Here is a 25000-nt window from a genome sequence, read left to right as displayed (position 1 = left end):
GTCGGGACACGCTGAAAGTTATTTAACGCGGCGACGGCGGGCGTGGGTGCAGGCGCGAACCGACCCGAATTGCGAGAACGGCATCAGTCGCGGGACATTTCGGCGTAGCGAGCGACAGTTAGCGCTCATCAGAGTGCTTCCATGTTATACTGTTAATGAGCCCGTGTCGCCGAAAAATCCGGCGTCGCATTTACTGCGACACGGCGTGAGAATTTCGGACGAAGTTCTGAATTACGCACACCCAACCACTTCTCCACCACCGAAGTTGCTCATACCTCGTCTTTCATTCTTTACAATGTTATTCCTCGGAATTTCGAGAACGGCAGCCGTGAAACATATGAAAAAAAGAAGAACACACCGACAGCATATGTCTTTTATGTTAGCTCTTCTCAGACTAAAATATCAAAAGTGCGAAACGATAACAGGAGCTCGACCCACGCAAGAGGCCGCGTTTCTACCAGAAAGCTCGGCCAGCGTTTCCCGGTAAACGTTACGGTTACTTAAGCTGCAGTATAACCGGGAAGCATGAAAAGCAGTAAGGGGTCTTTGAACGCTATCGCGTTCCAATCTTTTAAGTGTCCTCCAAATTTATTTATCTTTTCATTTGTGACCGCTTATTTTTTTCGAACTATATTGTATAGTTGATTCAGCTGGGGGACTGATCGAAACACTGTTAACAGTTGTATTGTGACCGCAGGTATACCATCGCCAAACTGGGGGGCTTGATGCTCTATCAAGGTGCCTTGAGGCAGCTTTTTACTACAGGCTCCCGCCATCACGTACACTTTCGTGGTAAAATAAAACAATCCAATCCAATCCAACATCGGCCATCGCGAGTCGTTGGTCGAATGTTGAGAGCGGTATAGCGCGACATCTGTTAATGGTGTGAATGCGCAATTATAATTAAATTACACCTATCATTTAGCGGCGAATCAACATGCACCAAGCGTTCGCGCGCACTGCAAAATCCCCGTTTGTCTAAATGGCTCACCTTATCACTGGTAATCATATCGTGGGCAGTTGAGTATTCCCTCGGGTACAGTTTTCTGTGCCTTCGTCAACAGATTGTGTCTTTGCCATGTGTTCTTGCACTTGATCTCTGTTTGCCTTATCTTTTTTCAAGGAGTGGTTATGTTTGTATCTATCAATTTATTATATAGCCCTCCGACGAGGACTAAACTTTATATATATATATATATATATATATATATATATATATATATATATATATATATATATATATATATATATATATATATATTGTGCGTATGTGTGTGTGTGTGTGTGTGTGTCTTTACGGCGCAGCACTCGACCTAATTTCGTTCTCCATGACGAAATCCTGTCATCAAACAGTACTTTGCAATGACTCTCTCTCGCCGTTAACGATTCGGTAATTGCGGTCGAAACTCGTTATTATTATTATTATTATTATTATTATTATTATTATTATTATTATTATTATTATTATTATTATTATTCAAGTGATCACCTGCTGCCTCTCGCGTAACTTCAGCCGTACGCACTTAATAATAATATTTGGGGTTTTACGTGCCAAAACCACTTTCTGATTATGAGGCACGCCGTAGTGGAGGACTCCGGAAATTTCGACCACCTGGGGTTCTTTAACGTGCACCTAAATCTAAGCACACGGGTGTTTTCGCATTTCGTCCCCATCGAAATGCGGCCGCCGTGGCCGGGATTCGATCCCGCGACCTCGTGCTCAGCAGCCCAACACCATAGCCACTGAGCAACCACGGCGGGTGTACGCACTTAAATAGAACGATGAATAAAATTGGAAAGAATGTGAGTAGCGCATACACATACCGTGAGGCAGTGATACAGGTTCTCCACGAGGCTTGCTTCTTCGAGACAATGAGGCAAACACCCCGCAGTCTCTACATTCGCGGCCATCGGTTACGAGTTCCTCTCTAAACTCAATGAGTTATCTCATTTGCGCAATTTATGCCTCGGGGCTGCCAGTTCACACAGCTAAACTATAGCGTCCACGACAAAGAGTGGAAGGAAAACAGAGCACACATTTAAAAAAAACGTACTCTTCAGAGGAAAAAGGCGGGGCTGTATTGCATAACCTTGGCAGGTGATTGTGTCTTTCTTTCTTTTTCGTTTTTCAGTTTCCTGATGGTTTCACTCTACCAGCAGCGCACCTGCCGTTTCACTTCTACTTTCTACACACCGAGAAGAAGAGCGAAATCTCTCTCTCTCTCTCTCTCTCTCTCTCCTCAGTCCCCCTCTCCCCTTTCCTTCTTTCTTTACTCTTGGGGAAACGCCCGTCGAGCGGTGCTTGTTTCGAAAGGGCGATTCGTGAGCCGAGAGTGAGGAGGCTTATCTTGTCGCCAGCTCAGGTCCCGGTAAGGCTCCGGCCTATACAGCGAGTTGCTCATAAATGCTACCTCTTTTAGAAATTAGCAAATAAAAGAATAGCAAAAGGTTACGAGGAAGCAACAAAAGAAAGAAACCCCGCACTCTCTGAAACGAGCGCAAGGTCAAAGAGGGGTGCGGGGAGGGAGGAGAAAAAGAAGAAACAAAAGAAAAGAAATTCAGAAAGGAAGAGCGTCTGGCAGAATAGAGCAACGTTGAAGAAAGAGCCCAAGTGGAGAACGGCAAAAGTTTCTGCTTCGCCGGGGAGTGGTTAAACCTCACCGCCGCCGTCGCTATCGCAGGAGAGTCCAGCGGCGCGGCGCTTCGAATGCTAATGGCGTGCGCTCTCTTCCCGTCGCGGTTAGGCCGTCTGCTCGTGTACGACCAGTACTAGAGTATACGGCCTCGACCTTGGACGCCTTCCCAGCAGACGGCGTTCTCAGCAGACGGCGTACAGCTTTTGCCTTCTGGCAAAAGCCGTACCGCAACCGGAAGGCGCTCCGCGAGGCAACGTACCCTTCGAATTACCCTTCCGCGCACGCCACCCAGCGCCCTCTTGTTGGTTCGTGAGTGCGTGTGGCGACAGCGCTTTCTTTTTTCTTTCTCTCTCTCTTGTCTGTACTGAGCTTTAAGCGCGACTTATTGTTTCGTAGCTAAGCCTACAGACGAAGGCGCCCCCCGGGTACAGTGGCACCGGCCTCAGCATTTCGGGCCCGGCAGGCGCTCGCCTGAGTCAGCAGTCACGCCATCCGACATGTTCCTGTTTTGCGACCGCGTTCATTCTTTTTTTTTCTTCTTTTTTTTCGCGTCTAACATTTGCTCTCGATCGAAGTCAACAACCTGCTAGGTAACTTCCGTGCCTGCGAGTCATGTGACGTGAAGTCGTGCAGGATGGCTGACAGCACGTAGGTTACGAATAAAGCGGTGATTGCAGCGTTCCTCTTTTCTGCGAAGACGGCAAGAAAAAGAAACAAACGGATAAGAAAGAAAAATGCATCGGTTTCCGATGGTTTAGTCGGCCTGTCCGGATGACGTCATTTCACGTAAAGTGCGCGTCTTGAAGCTGTATAGGAGCTTATTCAAAACCAACTTGGTAGGGGCGGAAGCACCTTTTCTCGGCCTTTCGACGGCAAACCTTGAGCTTGGCTGCAGTTTGCCGGGTGCGGCTCCATCGGTGGTAAGTTAATAACTTTCTACGTTTAGTGAAACCAATCGTCATTTTCTCGTTGTATGGACTCGATTCGTTAAGTACTGCAGACTGAAGCCCGGCATATTCGCTCTGAGCCTATAACGATACATGTACTCGTGAGCAGCTTTTGGTTCTGGACGACTCAACCAATATAGCAACCCAATGTCGAACCGTTTCATACCCGTGAACTCAGAAGTGCAAATTCAGACCGCGATTGGCTGTCACCCTCTGCCGCTCTCTTCCTACATACTTCTTTATTAATTTTTTTTCCTGCGTTCTCGCTTTCGTAGTCCATTGTCCTTTGTGCACGCTGGCGGAAACACGACTTCGCGTGGGCGCTCTGACGCGTCCCGCTTTCGCGTGCTGCGATTTGAGCTGCGCGTGAGGTTCGTGGCACACGCTTTCGCGTCATCGGCCAACTTTCGCGCTGAAACCCGTTCTCCGACGACGTCGTGTTCGTTTCCCGTTGGGACGATCCGTACGCTAACTGGCTTTGCTTCAAATCAAAACGATCGGCGGCAGTTTCTCAACCCGGTGAAAGTACGAGTAGAGTACGCGATCTCAGAGATTGGCGTCGAGAAATTTGGAAAGCCGTTGTCGACGTCCAGGTTTCGCTGGTTACACCTTGTTGTTTAAAAACGTTTTTTTTTACTTGTCTAGGAAGTAACTAGCGTATGTAATGCAGTCTTGATTGGGCTGCCCGGACGATCTGGTTTTGTTCTCGCAACTTGCCCGGATGTTCTCGTTTGAGTGCCCTGATAACGGCTCTGGCTTTTGGCTCAAGGTCACTTGAAGGTCGCCGACAACGGGAGCAAAAAGCCTCTCGTGCTTTAAAAAAAGAGGCATCACGGACCTTGCGCGTGTTAACAGGTCCTGCAGGCACATACTAGCTCGGCCCTGTAGCCCTGTTGCAGGTTGTATACAGGGTCTGATACTCTGGAGCGAGCAGCATCTGGATTGACTGACGTGGTTTTCACGCCCCAAAGTTGTTCACAGTGGGTTATGAAATACTGCACAGCGGAAGGCTTCCGCAACAAATTTCACCTTCTGTATTGTTGCAACTATAGTTAGCTATAAGAGTAGCTAATTATATACTGTGCTATAACTATAGTTGTATCAATCCAGGAGGCGTTTGCGCCTTAATGGGCTCAAACACGCATCAGCAGCAGGGCCTCATAAATTTACACACTAAAAAGTGCATGAGGGTGTAAATCCGTCTGTAGGACAGCTTACACTTACACCCAGAAAGGATGCAAGGGTGTGACATGTAGACATCTACAGCCATGTGCACACTTAATGGTGTAAATTACTTTATGTGGTTGTATTCACACACAAACAAAAGTGCTTACGTTAGTCACTATGCAGCTGTGCAGAAAAGACAAATGATACAAGTAACGTACAATTGAAGCCACTTAGCGTTCGCGTCGCCACATTGAAGTTATTAAAAGAAAGGGGGGAAATTAAAACATCAGCACTTATGGCATCAGTTCTACGTTAAGGCGTGCCGAACTAACTAGCTGATCAACTCGTGATTACGCTAAGAGAGCATGCCAGACAATCGCGATCGCTAACATATCATAAGCGAACCTGGCCGGTGTACGGAGGACAGCTATTAACAACAAAAAATTTCGGCCGCACCCCCATCGCCAGGCCGAATCATCACCCTTTCATTTTAGTGCTGCGCGGTCCTTATTCTTTTGTTTCTTTCTTTAAGCGTGAAAACCAGTCAACCTGATAACAGAAGAGGGCGTCAGTCAGCCTCTTCTTCCTTTTTCTTTTTTCTCTCAACAGATTGAAGCAATCAAAATTCGTGCTGCAATGCTGCCAGACAGCGTTCGTTCTTAAGTAGTACGTGCTCCTCTATACTATAATCCGTTCTTTCTCCGTTCCAAATGCACCATGCTGCACCGTCCATTAAGATCTGTATGCACCTCACTGATTGTAAATGACCACTCACACAGCGTTCATTTCTCATTTAAATTACCGCGACGACCACGTCACCCCTCGCCAAGGTGTTCGGCTGCCATAAGAACGGATTTCGACGCGGCGTGGTGCTGAAAAAGACAGCTTGAAAGCACAGATGGCCGTGCTCGCGCAACCAGGAAACGCGAGCAGCCCGTACGACGACGAACCAAGTCATCCGTTCGGCCGAGTCCCGTCGCCGACAGGCAAGTGGCGATATTAATGGGCGCCCATACTCGTTCCGGCGGCTGCGCAAGAAGAGCGCGACTGGCTTCACCACATTTCCTTTCTTATTTGTTCGTTTGTTACCCGCGTAGATTCACTTATCGTTCCTTTATTTGTTTGAACCTTCCACGTATCGGTCCTCGCCGCTAGTGGCGAGAGCTTGCCGTACTTCGGCAAGCCGCTCGAACAACTCTTTCCCAGTTGTTTCTCAGCTTTCTTTTTTTTTCGTGCCGGGGAAGTTTAGCAGACGACGGCAACTTCTGGCTTCGTGGTCAAGGTCGTCATTTGCAGACGAAGCACGACTCTTCTTTTTCCGTTTTTCTTTTCACTCTCTTTGTCACCGCGTGCAACACAGTTCGCTTTCGTTTGCGGTTTGGTGGCGTTGTTCGAGGAAGTTTCGCTATTACTTAACTACTACGAAATGCGCGTTGCACCTGCTCTTGCCCTCTGTCCGTTTCGTCACGACCTCTCGCGGGCGGTCAAGTGTTTCTCTTATTCCTGTCTCGCCTGTCCTTGACCACGTGAACAACAGTTTTCGCTGCCGAGCGCGAGATCCAGCGTTGGAAGCGAGACGGTTTGCATACGATTAAGGTCACGTAATGAAGAACCGCCATCGGTCGAAAACTTATTGCGAGCCTTCGCCCCTCAGGCGTCTCTAGTAGCCGCAGAGCGCTGTTTCAGTGCGTTAAACCCAGTGTTGGAACAGCTGCGCCAATTGCGCCATCCTGCGCAAGAACAGCATTTATAGCGGAAAACTGCGCCGAGCCTGCGCCAAAGCATGAATAAGAGCGAAAATGTCGTTCTGTCGTTGTTTCGCAGCTAACAAAGCTGAAATAAAAACTAACAGCACGCTGTTATCGTCATCATAGAAGAAAGCAAGGACCCGTCCAATAGAGTGAGAAACTCTATGTGCTCGCCTGAGTCGCACTGTTCGTCATTGGCGCATTTTTCTTTCGCGGAAGTACAGTGAAGTGCCGCTGTACCGTCTGGCTCGTGCTTTATTTCGGCGTTCACCGAATCCGTGTGGTACCCCGGAGTTTTCCAAAGCGTATGTGACATTTTAGGATTAGAGGTCAGCTTTTCCGATGTTTATGGGTGATAGCGGGGCTTTGCAAAAGAGCCGCTGCGATCGGACTCGCACATGATGCATAGTTAAGAATGGTGTTAGCGAATGAGGTCGAATGTGGTACACGGCGAGAGCCGCCGCTTGGGTAGGTTTCGCCATGTTCCTTGATGGAAAAACTTTTCGACGAGTTTGGGTCGCTGCTCTATTTTGGTCTAATAGCGTCGCCGACGCAAACACAAAACCCTATTTGCATCTCGCGCATGCGCAGTGGCGCTGACGGTGTGTGTGTGTGCGTGTGCGTGTGTGTGCGTGTGTGTGTGTGTGCGTGCGTGCGTGCGTGCGTGCGTGCGTGCGTGCGTGCGTGCGTGCGTGCGTGCGTGTGTGTGTGTGTGTGTGTGTGAGAGAGAGAGAGAGAGAGAGAGAGAGATTGCAAGATGTCGTGTTCAGTGCAAGCGCGCGTAATCGATCGGTCTTGCTGTACATGAGCCTTTGCCCTCAAGCCATGACTCTCGCACTGCGTTGGATCCTGGGCTAATAAACACGCGTTTGTTGACGATCTGTCTGTGGTGCCTTGTCTGCGACGTATCGGCGAACCCGGCCGTAGCGCCCTTTGTGCGTCGCGGTGTGGAGCAGGGTGTGAGACTGGGCTAGTTGGTATTCCATGCTGAAGTAACTATAGTGCAAGAGTGGACACGGGACACTAAAAAGGCGTACCTTATTGTAATATACATACCTTTTTGTAATAAACACCAGTTGGAAGTCTGCGCTTGTCCTTGTCGCCTTTTAAGTGTCCCGCGTCCACTCTTGCGCTAGTCACTACAGCGTGGAAGGAACGTAGCGTCCTTGCCTGACCGCGGTTGCAGGATAAAGCCTCGCGCAAACCCGTCTCCACAAGCATATCGACTGCATCAGTTAAAGTTTGTATGGTATATGATAAGCATACGTGCGTTGGTCCCTGCGCCAAAAATGCTTGCCGCTGCGCCAAACCGGCATTTTGCCTGCGCCAGGACCTGCGCCAAAAGGTGCAACTGGCTCTTCCACCACAGTAAGCTCGATCAATCGGCGAACGAATCAATCAATTTGTTCTACTGGCCGTGGCCCTGCTTTACCAGATGGAACGGGACGTGGTAAAAATGAAGAGAAAAGAAAAAAAAGGGGGGGAGCGCAATGCATATTAACGAACAGACGTCGCTTGCATCACTTTCGTATGCACAATATATCAACACTGAAAATTGTTCGCGGATACCTACCAGAAATTCCAATATAGATGTCTTGGTAAGCGCAAGCTTTCCTTTCGAAGGAGGCGTTATGAGTTTGCAGTTTTCTCATTTTTAGCTTCCGTATGCGTATACATTCTGGACACATCTGAAGGAAATTTCAGTTGAGACTGCGCTCGTGTCACGGACTCTCGCGGTCGCGCGTATAGTGTTGTTTTCTTATCGTGAATCTAATCCAACTATAGCCCCACTAGCAGCCAATTGCTTTATTATGCAGCGCTGTTAACTACAAATTTAGCTTCTCCACGCTCCCAACACACGGGATGAAATTAAAGCGAAGATCTCAGGAAAATGTTAATCAGGTTCTTTTTTTATTTCTTTAGAAAATAGTGTCCTGTCGCTTCCTCATGTGATGGAGTATTTTATCAATTAGGTGAAATACTAGTGAAAAGGCGCCAAAAATGAAAAAAGAAGTACGAATCATAGGTGACTGCGGGGTGCTGGTTTCGTTCCGTTTGCTTGTCTTGGCACTGTCCGACATGTTGGCCCCGACTGAGCACGGAACGAAGGCTTTATCATCGGCGAGAAAATCTTAGGTTTTACTACTACAATTTACTACATTTACTAATTACTACACTAATACTAATTACTAATTAGTATTAGTAGTAATACTAATTACTACTAATTTACTACACTGAAGACGGGACGGATCTTTTTAGCTCTGTAATTCCCAACGTACGATAAATGCTTACGCTGTGTTTGAGACCTCATAATTTTGACTTGGGCACGGAAGCTTAATGCATAGCCAATGGTAGCGTTTCTGACACGCTGGACAGAGTTTCCCTTTGTGAACAGCTCAGCAAACCAACTGGTACCTAATAAATTACTATAATAATTAAATTTAAACAAAAATAACTTGTCAGTTTCTTTTTCTCCTGTCAATGTACTTTCCTTGACCAGAAATGAAGTGGAACGAGTTGTTCTAAGGACTCTGTGTTTAGGCATTACAGGCCTAAATTATCACCACTGAGCGTCCTCACTTCGTTCAGGAATTTTAGCCCATCGGTATACTTTCCGTTATCTCCACGTAACTTCTTACGCAGGTGGCTGCCTATATCATCGCGCACAGCGTTACAACAACATTCACCGTCCTTAGGTGGCCGGCTCGCTCGCTCGCCGTAAACAACGCCTTATCAGAAGCATATCATTCAACCGCAAGTACCCGCTTCGCTATGCTTTCATTGACCTTGTAAACTGTCGCCCCTGCTATGGGCGTTCATCGATCGGGTGACCTCCTTTCGGCAATTGCGTCCATTTTACCGCGAAGAGCTCGTATACGTTGAGATGATCACTTTCGCGTAATGGATGGGTTCAACAGCGCGTTTTTTTTTTTTTTTACCGCAACCTCATCGATGACTAAAACAAAGCAGGCAAAATTTCGGAAGGTTCCTGCGTAGCTTGAAAGAAGCAGACCCAAATGCCCGAAGAGATTCATTAATTCCCCTACACGCACGCACACACAGGCAACGTAGCGGGGCGCCGTATATTCGCGTCGCCCCTCTGACGTGCCAGGAAGAACAAGGGCGACTTGCTAACGTGATATCCGGAAGCCGGTCGAAGCAGGCCACTTGATGTTGCGATGCCCGCCTGGGCGCATCCATCAAGCGCCGGGCATTTATCTCGCGCACTCGCCCGCATATACCGTAGTTTACGGCGCACGAGGCGCGCTTTGCGGGGAATCTCCTTCGGCGCGTCTTTGTGTGCAAGACTATTATCTATACGCACCTACTTAGGCACAGTTCCTTTTTTTTTCTTACATGAAAAAGAAAGCAAGGATGACTTGAACAAAGGAGCAGGGATTTCTGCGGGCTTTCTATGCAACCGCAAAAAAAAAAGAAAAAAAAACCCGCGCTCAAGTACGAGACGAATGAGATTCCTGTGCAATTATGCCACTGTTTTTAAAAACACGTTAATTTTTTTTTAATATCAATGATATTTTTCGCCTTCGCGCGCTGTGTCCTATTGCGCCACTACGTACTGCCGAGGATGTATTAGTATTGCTTTCTTCGCTAAATATTATGTACGTGTACTTAAGACCTTGCGACAGGCCCACAATTCGTGGTATCGAAGCTTCTCAACCTTTCGCGGCTATAACCTGAGCCAGCAAAAACGCTACGCGCTGGTTCATCGGTCCTTATATGACTTATCGGTGGTTCTTATTTCCAGTGTATTTAGGCGATCTCAACAAAGCATGTATACCAGGGGTACGGTAATGTCCTTCTTTTCGCGTTCGATGAGACAGCGTTCGGGCGTTCTTGGTCTAAAATAACGAGTGCGCCGCAGCGCTTTCCTGTTCATTCGTTCGTACGTGCGTCAGATACGCGTTGTCTTGCAGCATCTTTATTAAGCCCCCAGCACACGACGTCGTTGCATGCGCTTGTCATGCACAAGTTGCGCGGGGCTCTTCACCACCACGTGCTCATTCGAGACGCAAACATATTGCAATGCTGGGCACAAGAGCGGCCTGTAGTACGTTTTGTACTGCCTGCTGCCCCAGGAGAGTTAACGGCACCGATCGACCCTGCACGCCTTGTGACACGGGTGCCGTGACACTCGGATCTCGAAGTCCGCGGCCGGACATCGAAACGGACGCGGGTTGTCGAGCGGAAACCGCGGTATACGACCCCGCTGTTACACTTTTCGTTTCCAGCGCGCTCTAAGCCACACAAGGGCGATGCTAATCCGAGGAAACGCGGTTTATGTATACGTACGCTCGTGAACGGTCGGGTCGATTGGCCGATCCATTCACGCTACAAGACGCGCAGCGCGGTGTCTCTAATCAATGCCACGGCCGTTCACAATAGAGGCGGGGGGACAACGTCTGCGTAACGGAGAGGTGCTTCTCCACACGGCCGCCATAGAAGAAAGAAAAGAAAATCATTATGATGACAACGACAGTATAAAACCGACATAAAGCGAAAAGCGTAACGTCAATGAAAGCGTTTCCATAATGGCAGAAACGAATGACAGCAATAAAGTAGGCGGAGCGAGTGCGGTGACTTTATAAGGAGGCGGACTTCATGCAAAATGAATAATATCGAAGTCGCCGGAAATAAAAAAAAAATTCGGCGTCTGCACCGCTGTATCCATTGTCTGGCTTGTCCGAGAACGCGTGTCAAGTTTTTTGTTGCCCGCTGTTTGCCGCTCGCGTGCTTGTGCTGCTGTTTGCGGGAAGAGCGTCGTCGTCAAGGGCTCGCTGCGGCACTGTTCGAAGCGACACAGAAGATAAAAAGGAGATCTATTCAAAATGGACGCACGAAACGCTTCGTGTGTCCTGTGCTTCTTTTTCTGTTGATGTCCGTGTCTGTCAGAGCAAAAAAAAAAAAAAAAAAACCTTTTTCGCACTGCATAATCAAGTCGCCCAAATCGCCACCCAATCTACGCAAATTAATTAGAACGTACTGAATATTAAAAAGATGAGGTAGGCACATCGCAAGGAAAGATATAATGAAACAGAAATAAAGAGAAAGGAGGAGTCTCTAGGAAGGAAGCAGAGAAGGAAGGGAAGACGCAATGACAAAGCAAAAGAATAGAGCAATGAATGAAGGAAAGAAAGGAAGGAAGCAGTGAATGAAGGAAGTAGACACTGGAGGAAGGAAGGGGGGAATGAAGAAATGACAAAAAGAAAAAGTAATGGCGAAAGTAAAGCAAGGAGGCCGGAAATGAACGATAGGAGATTACGAAAGAAGAAATGCAAACAGGGAATGAAGGTGGAAAGAAAGAACGACGAAAGGAAGCAAGGCGCAAATGATAGACTAGACAAGAAAAAGAAAGCAAGAATGAAGAATGAGAGAAATTTAAGCAAGGTGAGAAAGAAAGAATAATTAGGAAGGAATGAAGACCGCCACAATTACAAACAAAGGAAGAATGAAAAATTCGAAGCAGTTAAAGTAAGGAACGAAGGAAAGCAAAAAGAAGGAAAAGGGAAGTGGAAAAAGAACTAACGGAAGAAGACGTTATGTTAAGTTAGGAAGTGAGAAGGAAAGACACAGAAAACAAGGACGGAGAAAATTAAAGAGGGAGAAAGAGGGAAAGGAAATCTATGAAATTAAGCAAATTGGAGATGAATGCAACAACGGAGAAGAATGCGCGAAAAAAGAAAATCGAGGACCGATAGCACGAAATACGGAAAAAGAACGCAGGAAATAAAGAACAAGGGGGAGCATCACCTCGGAAGTGAGGCAAACAAAAGGAAATGGCCGCTACACCCGTCGAAAAGGCAGCGACGTATCGAATGAGTATCCACACATCGCGAGCGTGCGGAGAAGAGAAAAAGAAAGGAGAATCAATATCGGGGCCAGTGTCGGCAACCTGGGTCAAGGCTGCCCCAGGGAAGCGCGGAAGCAATCATCGAAATTCCACGGCACACCGGTTGCCGCGTGGGGAACAATAGGGAACGCCTGTCCCGTTATCGGGAGGGGAAGGCTTCCCTATGTGCGCGTGCGTGTAACGGGATATTGCGGTAAGGGAATGCCTTCACAACTTTTTCGTCTGCTTCAAGTTGCTCGGTGGAATCGGGGGAGGGGGTGCGAACTTAGGTATTCGCGGGATATGTAGGGAGGGCCCAAAAGCGTTCTATGTAAGCTTGTGAAGGGTGTTTACAACGGTTGCGTGAGCGCGGTGATTCTTGATTCGCGGTGAAGCGCAAGAGCTGTGAAATTGGAAGCCGTTCGGCGGTGGGGACGCTTCGACGGGGTTTAAAGGGATATTGCGATGTGTGGAAGTGGCGCTAGAAAATTGCCGCACGGTAGCTGTCTTCCGGCCCCGGACGTTGTTGTGGACACTGCGAGCGGTGCTGGAAAGCCTTGGAGCCGGTGAAGTGTTTACTGCGACGCGGGTCTGTTTCACCTGTGGACCTGTGGCTGTGGTTTCACAATTCTTCGGTTGAGCTGCTTCAGGTTGATTCTTTGCGTGTTCTAGAGAGTTCACCATTTCTCTTTTCTCATTCAGTCACGTGTTTAACGCGGAGGTTACACGTTTGCGGATCATATGGCTATTCTTCTTTTTTTTTTACTGCACATGAATTTCGCGCCTATGTTTTCTCTATACCTGCCGGAATGGCCTGTCGCGCGAGTTTCGTGATGTCGCTGTTTCATTCTGTGAGTTCATCGATTCGGATCAATCATGTGTGAATTCTAGCCACCCCGAGTTGGGTCATGCTTGCGACTACATCCCCGGGGCTGACCGATGCGCTCGTCATCTTTATGTGATACCACGCGATCGTCGCATTCAATTCCCGTGACGTCACTGGTAGGCCTGCTTAAAGTCCGAAGCCACGCTACACCCAATTGGCGCGCGTACTGAGAAAAGTCGCGTTTAACAATTCCGTAATGAATTCGTTAAACTGGATCGAGAAATCGAGCCCCCGAATTGTGACCATTCAGTCGGCAGCTACCTATCCACAAAAAAAGTTGGTAGAAAAAGAAAGATGTCAGGCACGACTATTCGCTATCATTGGCAGCTACTTATCGACAAGAAAAATGAGTACAAAAAAAAAAGATGTCAGGCAAGACTATTCGCTGTCATTGCTGCATCAACCTCTTTGTTCTCCCGAATGATATCAGTTAAGATGCAGATTCTTGGTGGAGGCTCATGTTCGGCCGAAACGAATGAAGGCAGACAAGTGTTTCTAAATGCGCGGAAGTGTCACGAATACGATTATATTAAAATTACGTTTCTCCAGTATACGCCCCACGTAGCCTATAATACGGTACCAACAAGCGGATGACAGAAGCTCTCGCCATTGGCAACCAACGGGTCAAGGACTACGCTTTGGCGTAATTTGGCCGACCAAACTAATACTACATATCAGTATCTATATAAACCGTCAAGGACGACCGCTACAGAGGAGAAAGTATGTTCTTCTCAGTATTGTACGCACGTCAACTTCCCCGATTCACCGTTCTCCCGAAATAACAAATTTCGAGCAGACAGAGAGGGCACGCAGCAGCATTCTCGGTTAGCGAGAGAATATCGCCAGACCTGCTAGCCGCTGGTGGGCAGTTAACGCGCGTCGCCGCACAGCCCGGTTAATACATAACCCCGCTTTACGCAACGAGTATTTCCGACCTTGAAGTTCTCCGAGCGCTGACAAGGTCAGCACAGGTGCAACCTAGGTGCAACTTCTGTACACCGCGCCGCAGCTAACTGCTCGAATCCAGGCGGCGGCGGCGGCGTAGGATGATCAACGGCGCCGCACCGACGAGACAGCGCGACGAAGCGCACGCGTCCGCGCGCGTCGGCGCGCGCCGGCGGAGCGGTGCCAGCGGCGCGCGCGGCGGGTGTGGGACGAGGCAGCGTCGTTCGTCGCCGACTGCGGCGGCGGAAAAAAGAAACGGCCCGTTGCGTGCGGCCCGTCCCCGTGACGACGAGGCCGCGCGCTCGCGCGTTTCAAGAGGAGGCGGCCCACATGCACACACACATGTAGGCATGTGCCGTATGGACTCGAGTAAGGGCCGCACTCGTGTAGCAGCCGCTCCTCCATCTTGGCAGAGCCCCCCCCCCCCTTTCAAAAAAAAAAAAAAGGAAACGATAAAGGAATGCTCAGAAACCATCGACAATTACTGTTACTGACGCAAATACCGGAACGTATCTCGAAATTGGGAGAGAGAGAGAGAGAGAGAGAGAGAGAGAGAGAGAGAGAGAGAGAGAGAGGCAAAGTTACGAAAGACAGGGAGGTTAACCTTAGGGTGCGTCCGGCTGGTTTCCCTGAACCGGGGAGGGGGGAGAGAGCGATTCACTTTATTAAAGGAACGATGCGGAGGCATGAGTGCCTATATTTACATTATGTACTAGGCAGCGTTTGTTGTTACATTGCATAATTTCGTAGCGAACTGAACCCTTTTGCCAGTACATCTGCCGCGGTTTTAGAACCGTGCGCTCTACCGGAGCATCGACACCTTCAGAGACCCCAAAGCTCTCGCGTGACCCGCCGTGGTTGCTCAGTGGCTATGGTGTTGGGCTGCTGAGCACGAGGTCGCGGGATCGAATCCCGGCCACGGCGGCCGCATTTCGGTGGGGGCGAAATGCAAAAACACCCGTGTGCTTAGATTTAGGCGCACGTTAAAGAACCCCAGGTGGTCGAAATTTCCGGAGTCCTCCACTACGGCGTGCCTCATGATCAGAAAGTGGTTTTGGCACGTAAAACCCCAAATATTATTAAAGCTCTCGCGTGAGAGCTAGTGCGTCTGAGTGAGCTGACAGCGTTCGGCGACGAATGCACCCTGCAAGCTGGGTTGCGGGAGATAACCTGTCCTTTGCGCCAACGGTGAAAGTACAGACCCAGCGGCCGCCAACACGAAAAACTGGCGAAAAAGCCAAGGTTAGATCTTCGCTTTGTAAAACGAAAAAAAAAAAAGAAACACCGTCGTTGCAAATTGTTCCGTTCATTGATTCTGAGCGCGTCCGCCAGTTGTCTTTCGCCCATTGTATGCGAAAATCTTGCCGGTCACAGGCGTATTATCTAACGCCACGAATGACACAGAGAACGTCTATCTGGACGAGTGTTGCCAAACCACGCCTGAGGAGCAGAGACAGCGACACTGGTGAGACTAGACAGACACCATGGGGAGGCATTCTATTACTGCCTTCCTAGTGCACTGTGCATTTCGGCTGCGGCTGAAGTGCTGATTGACTGGGCTGTGGTGCGAGTGAGGAGGCGGGCGCCTCCAGCCTGCCTCCTCCTCGCTGGTATACAGCTCCAGCCAATCAGCGGCGGCCGAAGTGGACAGTCGCTAAGCAGACACCTACAGAATGCACCCAAGGTGTGCGGTTGCACGCGTACGTGAATGAGTAAATTCATCGTGAAAACGGTGACATCCTATCTTTTGCTGCAGCGAGACCACGTGAATTACGCACGGTCTGGAAAACTGGGACCGGAATGACCCGCGCCGGTGTAACCGTCGCGCCTCGTCTGGATCGCGAAGAAAGAAGTGCGGCCCTTACGCGGGTGTGTACGGTATGTAAGTAGGGACGCAGAGACGTGCACACACCCAAGCATAGACGCACGCACACGCACACACACACACCGGTGCTGCTGAGGGCAGGACTCTGTGGGCGACCCGTGTCAAGGACGCCGCCGCCACCGCTCCCGCTGCGTAAAGGATGGATAGATGCTGCGACACGTACAGGTCCTGGCGAAGTTGTCAGGAGATATATATTTGAGCTTCGCGCACTTGTTTTACTGCAAGCGGCAAGCGTGGGGAAGGAAGCTACCCGATCGCGTGTTCTTTTGTTCGCGATTGATTGATTAATTGATTGATTCATTGAGTGAGTGAGTGAGTGAGTGAGTGAGTGAGTGAGTGAGTGAGTGAGTGAGTGAGTGAGTGAGTGAGTGAGTGAGTGAGTGAGTGAGTGAGTGAGTGAGTGAGTGAGTGAGTGAGTGAGTGAGTGAGTGAGTGCCACGCTTTGTTCCAATACTCCTTAACAAAAACACTCAACGACGACAGTAATATCCACGACAAATACGGAGGCATGAAGACGACGACGACAAAAAGTATTACATGACAACGGAGGTATACCACCGCATCGACGATGGCAACTCGTTTACTGACATCTAAGGCAGTAATCGCGTAGGATTCTCAAGGACACGTAGAATTCTATACACGCATCGAGGAGTCAGATACTCTGTTAGTATAGTATTTAAGTATAGATTTTAGTCATTAGAGTACAGTATTTAAGGGAATAAAATAATAATAATTGGAGCATAGAATTCTTTTGTTAACTGTGAATGAGTTTGCTCTTTTATGAACGCTTGTGACCTTTGATGAGCGTTTGTGTGGTCGTGTCTCGAGACCGGTCTAGGCATTTGCACGAGAGAATACAACCTCGTTGTTTTGAAATGGGTCAATCATATGGCGTGCACTCGCCAGAGGCGCCCAGTGTCACATCGCAGAATGTGCCCACCCGCTGGGAAAGCCCGCACCCAAGTGTAGGCCGCTGTGGACACGCCCGCAGAATGGACGGTTGGGGATTCCCCCCGTCGGAAGACTTGGCCCAGCGCCATCGCTATTCGGATCGGCCGTGCCACCACAGTGCAAGACCGGGTCCGCACGGTCCTGTACCGCCTTTCGGAAGTGGCATTTGTGAATCTTCCGAAGTGGTGTTTATGCGTGTGCGGATCGTGTGTGGGTGTTTAGTAGTATGAGGCTACGGCTTGATTTTCTTAGCTGTGTATTGGGATAGCCAGCTTTTTGTGTAATCTATGTTGCCGTTCCTCTAGTTCTTTAACGGAAAGGGAGAGAGAGAAAAAAGTGAAGTAAAGGCAGAGAGATTAATCAGGTTGGCTGACCTACGCAGGACAAAGGGGTTGAGATGAAAAAAAAAAATCTTCGCGTGCTTCGCTTCACCTAGAGACGTAACCCAAGCTGTAGCCGTTCACTTAGAAGAATATATAAGAAACCGCTGTATCCCGAAATGTTGGTGAACCCTAAGGTCACCTGTTTGTTCAGTGATTTTTAGGGAGCCGTCCAATACAGCGAGCCTTATACAAGATTGAACTCGTGACGGTAATTTCGCAAGTCAGGTAGTCGATCTTAGGGTTCACTAACCCTAGCTTATCAATGCAACACCTCATACAAGGACAAACACAATAGCATCTCATACGGATGCAGCAGTGGTCGCTTTCCAATGGTGTGAGACGTCATAACGCCTCTACTGTCTTCCCCTATAGCGAATTAGGAGCGCCGGATGTGACTCAAGGCCCGGTTATATAGTATAACGATCCCATTCAAAGGCTGTTCCTTCTCAGGCTTCGTCAGTGATCCAAGCGCAGGAGCGCCTAGGTTGCCACTTGGATGGGCTGGTCGGGAACGATGGGTGATTAGAGAGGCATCTTTGCATTATGTCAGCCCTATCTTGCGTCACACGGTCGCGCGCCACGGTGACGGCATGCCATTGCGATCGAAATGACCTGCGCACTTGTTACGTACGTCTCTCTTAGTGCGCTAGACGTGAGGCCTCGCTTGTTTTCCTTCTCGAAATTACAGTCTCCATTTATTCGCGCGAGCGTACGGGCGCGTCTGGATGCGCGGGCGTTCCTTTTTTTTTTTCGCTCTATCGTCATCGACAGCAGTGCGTTGGCCCTGAGCCGTGGGCCGATATCCATCGTCACGGGTGGGAGGAGGGGGTCGGTGATCTTAGCCCCGCGGATGCATTCACCGAACAACCACGCATGCCCCCCCCCCCCCCCCACGCTCGCGAAACCGCACTCCTTTGAGCCTATGTGGGGGCCCGAACGACCGCGACAGATGGAGAGAAACAGTAAAGAAAAGAAAAAAAAAGAATAGTATGGGGGTTCACTCCACCACTGGCTTTATATATACACGCACGTTCGATCCCTTCCTGTAGAGCTAAGCTTCGCGCTAAGAAGCGGCGTGACGCAAGCGCCGGCTTTTCACGCGTGATCGCCCGCACACGTAAACCGAGCGACGCGCAACCCTTGCAGGCGCCGGCCGGGCTGAAAACAGGAAGTTGCGTCACGCGCCACGAGGGGCGCGCTTCGCTCTTCCGTTTCATTGCTCGCGCCATAAATAAGTCTGCGGCGCAGTAACACCAGCGCGTGTTAACGTGCGAACTCCCAACGCTTTGATCTGATTGCATACAACGGACCGCGATCCGTTGTATGCAATGCACTAAGGAGTGTCGGGGAGCTAATACGACCGTCTGTGCTTAAGCTTCACGCCCGGACCTTGAACCTCGTTGTGTTCCTCGAAAACAGTGTAGGCGAAGCCCATCCGCTAAGCCACTTCGCTCGAGCCCCGCGTTGTCGGCAGCGCAGGCAAAGCCGTATTTTGCCGGCACTTTCTTTCCGTTCTCTTTTTCATTCTTTGAACGAGTTGTTATGTTGAATAAAAGCATGCACAACTGCTCCTGCACGCAGAAGTTGGAAAACTGTCTTATGGAGGTGGTTGACGAGCGAGAAACACACGAACTACGCTTACATGACCCCGACAAAGGCGCGTAGAGTCGGGTCGTTGGGATGAAAAGCCGGTCGTCGGGTTGACGCAAACGCCAGCAGCTCGGAGCATCAAGGCTAGAAGAGTTTGGTCAACCCGCCTGCAAGGTTTTGTTTAGTAAAAATGCGGTCGGGTCGGGTCAGGTCGGTATGGGTCAACTCCATTTCGGACTCGACCCGCTGGCGTGGAGTTGACGCAAAGGAAGCTATAGCCTCATCTACTCAGTGAGTATTTTGTCCAGTGCAGTCTTCTATTTCGATATGCAACCACAAGAGATGATAAGTACCTGCTGCGCAGACGCACGGGGAGAGCATTTAGTACGGTTTACTGGGCCTGCGGATGATGGGCAAAGGGCCTGGTGACAGACACTTGCAGGTATAGCCAAGGCTTGTGCGCTTCCACTGGCCAGTCGTTCCTCTCATTTGAGCCCTGACTGCTTGTCTTTCTTCCTTGTTGACGTTGTTGTTTTCGTTGAGATCCGTGTGTGCCATCCAGTGTGGTCTGATTTGTCATGCTATGCGATTTCCATACACAATTATTTCATTTATTTATTTTCAGATACGGCAGCCCTTGGTGGAGCTATCGCATATAGGGTGGAGAAACAAAACAAGGCGCATGAACGCAGACGCAGTAATTTACGAGCAACAAAGAGCAGTACAAGGCAGCAAAATACCGGTCACATACAGGATGGTAGGTTAGGGGGAGCATTCAATGAGCGTCAAAGGATTTTTTTCTAGGTAAGCATAGGGTAGTATACCAGGCAGACTGCTCCAGTGTCCAATAGACTTGGGGGAAAATCTATTTACCTGTTGTTAGTGCGAGTATAGAAGACCGATATGTTGAACTCGTTATACCTTTTCTCGTAGCTAGTGGTTTTGCACGTGACAGGTACATGTCCCGAGAGGTGCAGTCGAGTGAGTGAGTGAGTGAGTGAGTGAGTGAGTGAGTGAGTGAGTGAGTGAGTGAGTGAGTGAGTGAGTGAGTGAGTGAGTGAGTGAGTGAGTGAGTGAGTGAGTGAGTGAGTGAGTGAGTGAGTGAGTGAGTGAGTGAGTGAGTGAGTGAAACAGGGCGTGTAGGAGCCTGGGAAACTCATTCCGGGACAACCGAGTTAAGCCAACAACGCCCAGACGAGATGTTGAAAAGTTCCTAAAATAACGAGGGTATATGAAATGAATAACTATTTTTCTTCTTCCTCTGAACATAATCCGTCGTGTTAGTATCGAAAATTGTGCAGGGTTCCGAAAAAACCTAGTGACATATTCAAGAGTAGGTCTTACGAGTGCTTTTTGTCGGAAGTTCAGTTTCTTTCTTGTCGTACATCTTTCTTTCATCGGTCTGCGCCGCCGTTCTCCATCCCGAAATATTCTTTTAAAAGAATTAAGGGGTTTAACGTGCCAAAACAACTTTCTGACTATGAGGCTTGTCGTAGTGGAGGACTCCGGAAATTTCGACCACCTGGGGTTCTTTAACGTGCACCTAAATCTAAGTGCACGGGTGCTTTCGCCCCCATCGAAATGCGGCCGCCGTGGCCGGGACTCGATCCCGCGACCTCGTGCTCAGCAGCCCAAAGCCATAGCGACTGAGCAACCACGGCGGGTGCAATATCCTTCGTGGCGCGCTACAAGCATACGCACGTGCGCGCACACAAAAGCAGCCCGCTCCGCTTTCCAGTGCGTATATTAACTAGCTCGGGCGCACAGCTAGCTCTACACGACCGCAGTCGATATATACACTCACTGGTACCAGGACACGAGGTTGCAGCGCAAGGAACAAAGTAAAGCAAGAAAGCCCGATCGAGAACAAGCCCCAGACCATTGCCACACAACAGGCAAATCGCCGCGGGCTGGAGCTGGGACCGACGCAGTCAGCAAGCGGGGTTGCCTCCAGCAATCGTATCCGGCAAGAAAGCTTTGGCGCTGATTTATTTCGCCGGTCGACCGACGCACTCAGATTCGGGTTCTCGCGGCCAAACAAGAGGGGGGGGGGGGGGGGGGGTGACGACTCAAGGTCAACACGGGCCAGTCTTGTATGCTCTCGTTGCGTCTGCGCATATAGAAGACACGGACGCGTGGTATAATAACGCGCATCGGTCGATGCGGGGAGATGGTCCGGATAACTTCTCGAACAAACTTTTCGGCACAGCGCCAGCGCCCCCCCCCCCCCTCTGCGGCCCACGCAAACGGGCCGCATGCATGCTCGCTTTGCGTCAGATGTATTATGTTGCACCCGCGTGCAAAAGTACGAGGACCACAGACTCGACGAAAAGAAAAGAAAAAAAGAAAGGCTGAATCTCGGCGGTAACGCGGAAGCAACAAACATAAATGGAAGAGTGCACCGAAAAGTTCGCAATGTCAGGTTTGCACTGGACTCCTCAATTTAAGCTTGCATCAACTTAGAAGAAGAAAAATCGGCTTTATCGCGGAAGCTCTGGTCCGTGTAGTTTACCTCAGTTGAATACAGTCATGGACAATTGAAATTTCAACAAGTTAGGGATAACTAGAATGCGTTCTGAGGTTTCGGATTTCGCCATGTGCGGCCCACGCATCTCTGGCAACCGGACAGGTAGCGGTTTGAAGTCGTGCTCTCGAAGTTATTACTTGTGGAAGGTGGTCTACTTTGTAATTTCGTGCTCCCCTTTCATTTTTCTATGACTGCACGCTAAAGACCAACCCGAGCGTTTTTTTGACTCCCCTGTCACTATAGTGGTTCTGGTTGACCCACATATAATAAACTTAATTTGAATTATACTTCTTGTGTTCCTCGCTGGGATACGTAGCGCACGATTCACGCAGACGGGCCCCGTGCTCACTTTTCATCAGACGCCCTCGGTGGACAAAAGGAGTGACGCAAATTGACGCCATTTACGGGAGTAGTTCTGCCCGTCCTGTATTGAACGCCATTTATGAGCGAAAGCGTAACGGATGAAAGGCACTGAAGACAACCAGAGTAACCTTCCGGTTTTGCACTAGGAGGAAGAGGGGGTGTAGGGGGAGACGGTGATTCCCTTTTTCTAGGACGGATCCCGTATGCAGCTCGGCAATCCATGCTGCGTGCTAGCTATAAAGGGAGCGGATTTTACGGCAACTCCTTTTCGGGAGTACGGTGAAGCGTATACAGAGTCATTCTGACTGAACACGAGCACAGTGGACGTACGCCCGATGTCCAAAGTGCACGGGCTACGCTGCCTGCAACAGCCATGCTAACTGTAAGCTGTTTGAGAAAATTGCGGCGGTGTTACATAGTTTGCGGCGTCATGCGGAGTGAAAAGAACTTTCTCACTCACTGTATAGAAGTCTATAGAGCCCGGAGCACCAGGAACGCCGCATCACACAGCCGAATGACACATTTGGGTATGGCGCTGAGTAGCCCGTACGCTTTTGACAAGGGCTGTACGTACTCCACCGTGGGGCAGTATAGTGTAGAACATACGGCAATGCTGATACAAATGAGCAAATCGGTTATTGCTCGCCCAAAATGGAACGCTACGCGACGTCTTTGTCTTGAGATGTCTCGTATTGTGCGTCCGGCTATATCAGTGTTCAGCAGTTTCGAGTGTTGCGGCCGCGGTCGCTGATGCAGAAGCAGCGTTCACTGACAGAAATGGCAAAAAGAAAAGAAAATGGCGAGCACAAATGTGTCACCGCGACAGAAGAGACCAAGGAAAGACAGGGTGGTTGACCAGGAGTTGTGACACACTAGCTGGGCCCTCCTTGCACAAGCGAACGAGTTATTTTCACTGCTCCTAACAAATGGGAATTGCCGGCAACGTCTGGCGCCCAAGAATAAATTCAATTATGGCGAGGAAAAGAAACACGGAAGCGCGGGAGCACGAGGTTTATTGTGATATACGGCAGTCTGAGCGATAACGCATGCGCGTACACATGTAGTGCAATGGCCTAGCTATGCAGTAGATCAAGCCAAAGTTATGTTGTTCCAGATGACTCCATTACGAAAAGTGGTTTCAGGGCTACGGAAGACGAATGCACTAACACGGTATGCGCAGGACAGCTAAAGGACCTCAAGTGACCTTACTGGGCTGACGATTACACGCACGAAAGGCATACACAGCCGTCAACATTCGAGCACGCCTGACATATTCTTGTATAACACGGTAAGCTTAAAAGTCCGCTCGGGTAAAAGACCGGCGACAAGCAAAACGAAGAGCGATATCTGGGCTATTGGGCTTGAGCTGGCTTACGTCGTGGTCTCCGGCTGGCTTCCGCTGTGTAACTACAGAGCATATACTGCTTTTTGTGCGTGCTTCTCCGCACGTGACATCTTGGTGGAGGTGCGCGCGCGGTCGACCAATCATCTTATAGATTGGTCGGATAGCTTGGGGGAGGAAGCTAAAGGCGACAAGCGTGGATGAGTCGGCAAGAAACTGACTGCCCATCAGGAGCGCGCACCGCGCTTCCTCTTGATCGAGCAATCGGTATCTTGCCGACTAATCCACGCTTGTAGCCCTTCCTCCCCCGAACTACCCGACCAATCAGCAGCATGGCCGGCGTTGTAGTCGGCCCACACTCGGGACAACGCAGACAGCACGCCCGCCAGACGCTGCACTCAACGCTGCAACGGGCGGTCGACGAGAACCATGCACTCTGGGCCGCAGGGCAACGCCAATAAGTACGGAGCTGCTGCCAATGGCCACTGGGGGTCGCCGATGTAACTGTTTGTTTGTTTTGCCGTTTCGCCTGCAACTAACCCTCAATTTGCCTAATGAACGACGCTGCAATCGCGGAGCGAGCAACCTGCGGCGGGCACGCAGCTTTTGAAAGTCGTTGACGTTGCCAGGGCTTGGCGGTTCGTGTTTGCCCAACTGTCGCGGTCGCTCCTGTTTGTTGCTTTTGTGCGCTGCTCTCGTGCAATGTTTACGCGAGGCCTAAACATTGCCCGTCACGTGTCACGTCACGTGCTTTGCAGCGAATACAGCTGCGCAGTGCCGTTCAGACGACACCGTTGACAATGGAGAAGAGTCGTAACCGATTTGTTTCACTGACTGTCGTAAACCTGGTCGCGCAAACCGTCCACGTGTGTCTTCATTGTTTCGGTGGAAAGGCACACGGAGTGTGTACGTGTTTGTACGTGTTTGCCTTCGGCGTCTCCCTTCTCACAGTTATTTGTTCGCATAGCGCGAGCTCTCAAATATCCTCACTCGTCTACCATTGTGTGTGTGTGTGTGTGTGTGTGTGTGTGTGTGTGTGTGTGTGTGTGTGTGTGTGTGTGTGTGTGTGTGTGTGTGTGCGTGTGTGTGTGTGTGTGTGTGTGTGTGTGTGTGTGTGTGTGTGTGTGTGTGCGTGTGTGTGTGTGTGTGTGTGTGTGTGTGTGTGTTATACGTTTATATGCTTTAGGACATAATGTAAAACACACTCACACACGCGCGCCAGCTAAGGCAAATTCAGAGATAGTAATATCATTAAAGATGAAAGGAATAAAGGAGATAAATTATTACGTAAATTACCACGTCGACATACCTGACGACCTGCAGAGGGCATCTACAGCATTAGAAGTTATTACTGACTGTTGTCATGAATTCATGTTGCGCAGAGATAAACCTTACGCGTTTACCGACTCTACCAAGTTACCGAACACTGCGTGCATTCTTTCCTTTCTTTTTATTTTGCGCTTGCGTCACGTGGCAGGTATTAGGTGACGAACACGAAAACACACACAAAAGAAAGTTCATAAGTAAACGACCAACCTAACTATAGCTTCATCACACAAGGAAAAGGGGAGCTACATATCGCCCATGTGCAGTCCTTTAACACTGTCTTTTATAGTCACGAAACTTATACGGCAAAACTTGACATACCTCCCAAAATAGCCGCGGCGAGGCACAGCGTCGTTTGGAGGGCACTTCGCCATAAACGGGGGGGGGGGGGGGGGGTAGGCTTACTTGAGCGCATATTCCATACAGCGGCGCAACATTTCCCACTGTAATGCTGCA

The 25000-nt window shown here is 49.6% G+C and overlaps 1 protein-coding gene across 1 annotated transcript in view; it reads right to left on the bottom strand.

Moving 5' to 3' along the window:
* The window catches only part of LOC142557241 (uncharacterized), a 145559-nt gene that overhangs the window by 23849 nt on the left and 96710 nt on the right, over positions 1-25000 (bottom strand). The gene's annotated exons all lie outside the window — the stretch shown is intronic.

The sequence above is a fragment of the Dermacentor variabilis genome, chromosome 9 (assembly GCF_050947875.1).
Source record: "Dermacentor variabilis isolate Ectoservices chromosome 9, ASM5094787v1, whole genome shotgun sequence".
Lineage (NCBI taxonomy): Eukaryota > Metazoa > Arthropoda > Arachnida > Ixodida > Ixodidae > Dermacentor > Dermacentor variabilis.
Note: the sequence above shows the minus strand (reverse complement) of the source record. Positions and strands in the feature narration are given on the sequence as shown.